The following is a 6,642-nucleotide window of genomic DNA, read 5'->3' on the forward strand; positions in this document are numbered from 1 at the left end:
AGCACTCATGCATAGGCATGCTGTTGGTGGAATGCAGGAACCAGGGCTTCTTTGACCATCCTCAAGTTCATCCTGCTGCTGTAACTCTGCCTTCTCCTCAGATCAGTAATGCTACTTCTCCTCCCTTATCGAATGACTCCCATGCCCATTGCCTTCACCAAACTGTTCCATATAGTTAACTCCTTTCCGGATACCCTGCAGTGCCCTGTAAGCCATACTTTCTTTCCCCCTCATAAGTTTGGCAACTACTCTCTTAATGAATTTGAAAACCATCAGATATGACCTCCCCAAATCCCCACCTTAACTTTTCAGCTCTGTCCTGTCATTTCCTTGTCCCACCCCATCCCCATCCTTGTCCATCCCCTCATCCTTCTTGGTTGTTTCCTAATAGGAGGTGTTCTGCTGATTTCAAAATCTACCTCCTCCACCTGGGGCTGTGCCTCCAACCACGGTCCTTCATCCCGGTATAAGAACACATGTGCCCATTCTTCTTCCTCCTCGACTGCCATCTTCAGCTGTCAGTCTGATGGGTCCTTTCCCTTTGCCTTCAGACATTCCCATGACTCCCCTACCATTCAGAAAACCTTCTCTGGACCTCACTGCACCATTCAGCTATCACCCAGTCTCCCTCCTCCACTCCTCTTCTTATCCCAACTTAGCAATCAGGTGTATTCCCCCCACCAAATCCCCTTCCTCTCCTCCAGCCTCCATCTTGATTTCTCCAAATCTATTTGTTGCTCTCATTACACCTTTGAGATCCTTTTCTTCATCACCAGTGATGTCCTTTTTCTGTCCAAACTTAGTGGTCACTACTCGACCCTTCTTGTCCTTGAACCCTCAGCTCCTCCCAACCTCATTGACCATCCCCTTCTCCTGTAAACACTCTCAAACCTAAGACTTTATCTCAGTGCTGTCTCCTGGTTATCCTTTTACCTCACTCACAGTCAGTCAGCCAGCCAACCAGCCAGCCAGTCAGTTTTATTTACAGAGCGCTTATAGTTCTTTCATTCAGTGAGTCATATTTATTGAGCACTTAACTGTGTACAAAGCATGGTGCTAAGCCCTTGGGAGAGTACAATATAAGAACAAACAGACACATCCCTACCACAACGAACTCACTGTCTAGAGGGGGAGACAGACATTAATATAAGTAAATAAGTAGATAAATAAATAAGCTTATAAGTAAATAAATTAATGAAAAACAAATAACAGGTATATACATATGTGCTGTGCGGCTGGGAGGGAGAATGAATGAAGGAGCGAGTGAGAGTGGCACGGAAGGGAGGGAGAAAAGAGAAGGGGAGGGCTTAGTCAGGGAAGACTTCTTGGGGATGTGCCGTGAATGAAGGTTTGAAGTGGGGGAGAGTAATTATCTGCCTGATATAATAATGTTGGTATTTGTTAAGTGCTTACTATGCAGAGCACTGTTCTAAGTGCTGGGGTAGATACAAGATCATCAGGTTGTCCCACATGAGGCTCACAGTCTTAACCCCCATATTACAGATGAGGTAACTGAGGCATAGAGAAGTTAAATGACTTGCCCACAGTCACACAGCTGACAAGCGGCGGAGCCGGGATTTGAACCCACCACCTCTGACTCCCAAGCCCATGCTCTTTCCACGGAGCCACGCTGGTATGAGGAACGAGGGTGTCCCAGACCAAAAGGAGGATGTGGGTGGGTGGTCGCAGCAAGATAGATGAGCTTCATGGAACAATGAGAAGGTTAGGATTAGAGGGACAAAGTGTGTGAGCTGAGTTGTAATAGGAAAGTAGAGAGGTAAGGTAGGAGGGGGCAAGGTGATTCAGTACTTTAAAATCAATGGTGAGAAGTTTTAGTTTGATGCGGAGGTGGATGAGTTACCATTGGAGTTTCTTCAGGAGTCGGGAAACGTGATTTGAACGTTTTTGAAGGAAAATGATCTGGAGCAGCAGAAATGGAGTGTGGACTGGAGTGGGGAAGAGAAAAGAGGCAGGAAGGTCAACCAGGAGCTGTTACAGTAATCACGGCAGAACAGGATAAGTGCTCACATTAATGTAGTAGCAGTTCAGATGGAGAGGAAGGGGTAGATTTTGGCAAAGTTGTGAAAGTAGAAGTGTCAGGAGTTAGTGGTGTCTTGAACACATGGGTGGAATGAGAGAGAGAAGTCAGGTTAATGCCAAGGTTACGGGCTCATGAGGCAGGAAGATAGATGGTGCCGTCAACAGTGATGGGAAGGTGAGCAGGAGGATAAGGTTTGGGTGGGAAGATAAGAAGTTCATTGTTAGCCATATTAAGTTTGAGGGGTCGGGAGGACATCCAAGTAGTGATGTTTCGAAGACATGGGGAAATGCGAGACTACAGAGCGGGAGAGAGATCAGGGTGGGAGATGTAGATTTGGGTGTCATCAGGATAGAGGTGATAGATGAAACCGTATAAGCGAATGGCTTTTCCACGGGAGTGGGTGTAGATGGAGAAAAAAAGGGGACCTTGAGGAACCCCCACACTTAGGTGATGGGAAGCCGAGGAGGAGCCCGTGAAAGAGACTGAGAAAGATCTGCCAGAGAGCTAGGAGGAGAAATAGGAGAGGACAGTGTCAGCGAAGCTAAGGTTGGAATATGTTTCCGGGAGAAAGGAGTGGTGCAGCTGAGAGGTCGAGGAGGATTAGGATGAAGTGGAGGCTGTTGGATTTGGCAAGGAGGAAATCATTGTTGACCTTTGAGAGGGTGGTTTCTGTGGAGGGAAGAGGACAGAAGCTAGATTGGAATGGGTCAGGAAGAGAACTTGAGGGGAGGAATATGAGGCAGTGGGTTTAGAGAGCTCGCTCCAGGGTTTTGGGAGAGGAATGGTAGGAGGGAGATGGGGTGATAACAGGAGGAGCCTTGGGGTCAGGGAGGGGTTTTTTTTTAGTACAGGGAGTTATAGGCATGTTTAAAAGCAGTGGGAAAGAAGCCATTGGTGAGTTGAAGATGGCAGTTAGGGAGGGAGGGAGGCAGGGGGCAAGTGTTTTGATAAGGTGCGGAAGAATGGGTTTGGATGCACAGGTGGAGGTGGGGTGGATTTTGAGAGAAGGCAGGAGATTTCCCTTTGGAGATAGCAAGGAACGACAGGAGAGTTGAAGACGGGGCAGGAGAGGGGAGTGACTGGAAGAGGGACAGGGGAGATTTTCCGGGAGATCATGCATGGTAGTGTCAATTCTGGCTGATGAAGAGAGTGGCCAAGGGCACAGGGGGCAAGAAATAGGGGAGGTGGGGTGACAGAAGGCCTGAGGAGGTAGTCAAATGTCTGGAACCACTGGCGATGGTGATGGGCATGGATGTCAGTAAGGGTGGAGAAATAGTTTTGCCATGCAGAGGAGAGGGCAGAGTTAAAGCATGCAAGGATAAACTTGAAGTGGATGAAATCAACCTGATATCTAGATTTCCATCAGCAGTGCTCTGTAGCTCAAGCACAGGAGCAGAGGAGGTGATCCAGGGCTGTGGGTAAGTGGTATGAGAGCAATGAAGGGATAGGGGAGCAAAGGAGTTGAGTTCAAGAGAGACAGTGGTGTTGAGAGAGTCAGTCTAGTCATCAAGGGAAGGTAGTTAGGGTATAGAATCTAAATGGGCCTGATACCTTGAAGAAAATGAGATGGGGTCACAAGATTGGAGGTGTCTGTGGGGAAACACTACTGATTTATGGGGAGGAGGTGTGTGGGAGAGAAGGCAGGTGAGGAGACTGATCAGATTTTGGGATTTCAGAGTTTGTGAGGGTAGAGATTGTGCAGTGTCTTGAGATGATGAGATCTAGCATGTGTCCAAGTTGGTGAATGGACGAGGTGTGGTGGAACAGGAGGTCAGTGGAGTTGAAGAGTGATTGAAGGCAGGCAGTAGAAGGGTCATCAGGAACATCTATGTGGATATTGAAGTTCCCAAGTTTCAATGTAAGCAAGGAGAAAGAGGGAAGGAATGCAAGAAAGGGATCAAAATGAATAAAGAAGTTGGAAGTTGGATCTTGGGGGTGGTAGATGACAGCCTGTAGAATCTGCAGTGGGCGGTGGAGGCACATGAGGAGGGCTTCAGAGAAAGGGAAAGAAAAGGTTTGCGGGGGAGGTGGAATGCTGCAAAGTGGCACTGAGGCATGAGGAGGAAGCGAACACCTCCTCCTTTTCCAGTGAGTCTGGGGGAATGGGAGCAGATAAGGCCCCTGGGAGAGAGCAGGAGGGGAGACCATGTCATTTGGGGAGAACAGATTTCAGTGATGGCCAGGAGGAGTAGTGCCCCAAACAGGAACGGGTCAATATGAGGAAAGCTCATAATGGAGTAGGGGGTTTCACAGGACACACTTGGCTGAGTCCAGTGCGGACGGGTTGAGGGTAGGAAGGAATTGAATGGGTTGAGCTGGCGGGGGGCCAGATTGATCCTAGGTCATTGATTGTGGGGTGGTGGAGACCCTCCCTAAATTCAGTATTTTGGCCCCTGGTTTGCAAGTCACCGCTGGGAGGTTAGCAGTCTTTTTCCTCTGCCAGGCACTCTGACCCCCATTTTGGGGAGAGGGCGGGGGACTAGGTGTATTTCCTTGTGGAGTCATTGTAGATCCCCCGCCGGCAGGGAGAGGGTGAGGATGGGGTCAGCGACCCTTCCTTTTGAGCATGGGTCTGAGGAGTTTGCCCCACATTGGACCTTTGACGCTGTCCCTGCTCCCGTCATAGCTCTTCCTCAGCTCCAGCTAACCGTCGCCGCCATCTTGACTTATTCCAGTGGGTAAAGTCATGTACTTAGTGCTTGGGAGAGTACAGTATAGCCAATAAAGCAGTCACATTCCCTGTCCACAATGAGCTAACATCTAGAGGGGGAGACAGACATTAAAACAAATACAGCAACAGGTAGGTATGTAAGTGCTGTGGGGCTTATGGGATGGCAGGTGAGGGATGAATAAAGGGAGCAAGCCAGGGCAACGCAGAAAGGCGTTGAAGAAGAAAGGCCTTTTGGAGGAGAAGTGTCTTCAGTAAGGTTTTGAAGGTGGGGGGAGTAATTTTTAGTTATGAGGAGGGAGGGGGTACTAGGCCAGAGGCAGAATTATTACTATTATAATCACTAGATTATTATTATGATATTTGATAAGCACTTAGTATGTGCCAAGCAGTGGTCTAAGCACTGGGGAAATACAAGTTAATCGAGTTGGACACCGTCCCTATCCCATATGGGGCTCTCGCTCTAAATCCCCACTTTACAGATGAGGTAACCAAGGCTCAGAGAAGTTAAGTGATTTGCCCAAGGTCTCACAGCAGACGTGCAGAAGCAGGACTAGAACCCAGGTCCTTCCGACTCCCAGGCCCATGCTCTATCCAGTAAGCCAGGCTGCTTACTGTTACTACTTGTACCTCCACCACTACCACTAGTCAGTCACTAATCGTATTTATTGAGCACGGGGGACACATTAAGCAGACACATTCCCTGACCACAATGAGCTTCTAGCACTACTACTGCTGCTGCTGCTGCTGCTGCTGCTGCTGCTCCTGCTGCCACTACTGCCACTACTGCCACTACCGCCTCTACCACTACTACAATTATTACTGTTACTACTGCTACCACCAAAATTACTGCTGCTACTAACATGGATGTAGTAACGTGGCAACAGCAGCTCCTGCCTTTCTCTTCTGTGGTTCCATCCAGGCCTGAAATCCTCAAATCCATTTGGAAAAGACAAGGCTCTACAACTGGACTGGGCTGAAATCAGCAGAAATGGGGGCTAATAAATCACTTTAGCAAAACTAAAATTACAGGAGTAAGCTGCACTGACTCCCCCACCAGCACCTGGTGGGTGCCGATGCTAGTCAGAGAGCCTGTCCACTGTTTTCCCGTAGCCTTATACTCATGTTCAGAACAGGTATCATTGCCAGTGAAAGACTCTAGCTTCTTACTGCTTTTTGTTTTTAATATTTTGGTTCTACAGCAGTCCCTGACTCAGCCTCCTTGGCCTTGGAAGGGAAGGAAAGAGGGGTGCTATAATACTAATGTTGGTATTTGTTAAACACTTACTATGTACCAAGCACTGTTCTAAGCGCTGGGGTAGATACAGGGTAATCAGGTTGTCCCACGTGAGGCTCACAGTCTTAATCCCCATTTTACAGATGAGGTAACTGAGGCACCGAGAAGTCAAGTGACTTGCCCAAAGTCACATAGCTGACAGGTGGTGGAGGCGGAATTAGAACTCCTGACCTCCGACTCCTAAACCCATGCTCTTTCCACTGAGCCACGCTGCTTCTCTGTGCTATGGCAATTCACTTCTCCAAAGATGATGAAAACTCCTTATGGGCAGTCATCTTGTCTACAAACTCGGTTGTATGGTACTGTCCAAAGTGAGAAGCAGTGTTCCCTAGTTGATAGTGCTTGGGCCTGGAAGTCAGGAGGACTTGGGTTGTAATCCCAGCTGCACCTCTTGTCCACTGAGGCAAGTCACTTCACTTCTCTGTGCTTCAATTACCTCATCTGCAAAATGGAGATTAAGACAGCGAGCCCCATGTGGGACACTGGCTCTGTCCAATCTGGATAACGTGTATCAACCCGGGTGCTTAGTAGAATGCCTGGCAAATAGTAAGTACTTAACAAACACCATTGAAGAAAGAAGTGCTTAGTACAGTGCTCTGCCCCCAGTAAGTTTTCAGTAACTACCACTGATTGATA

Source organism: Ornithorhynchus anatinus, chromosome Y4 (genome assembly GCF_004115215.2).
Source record: "Ornithorhynchus anatinus isolate Pmale09 chromosome Y4, mOrnAna1.pri.v4, whole genome shotgun sequence".
Lineage (NCBI taxonomy): Eukaryota > Metazoa > Chordata > Mammalia > Monotremata > Ornithorhynchidae > Ornithorhynchus > Ornithorhynchus anatinus.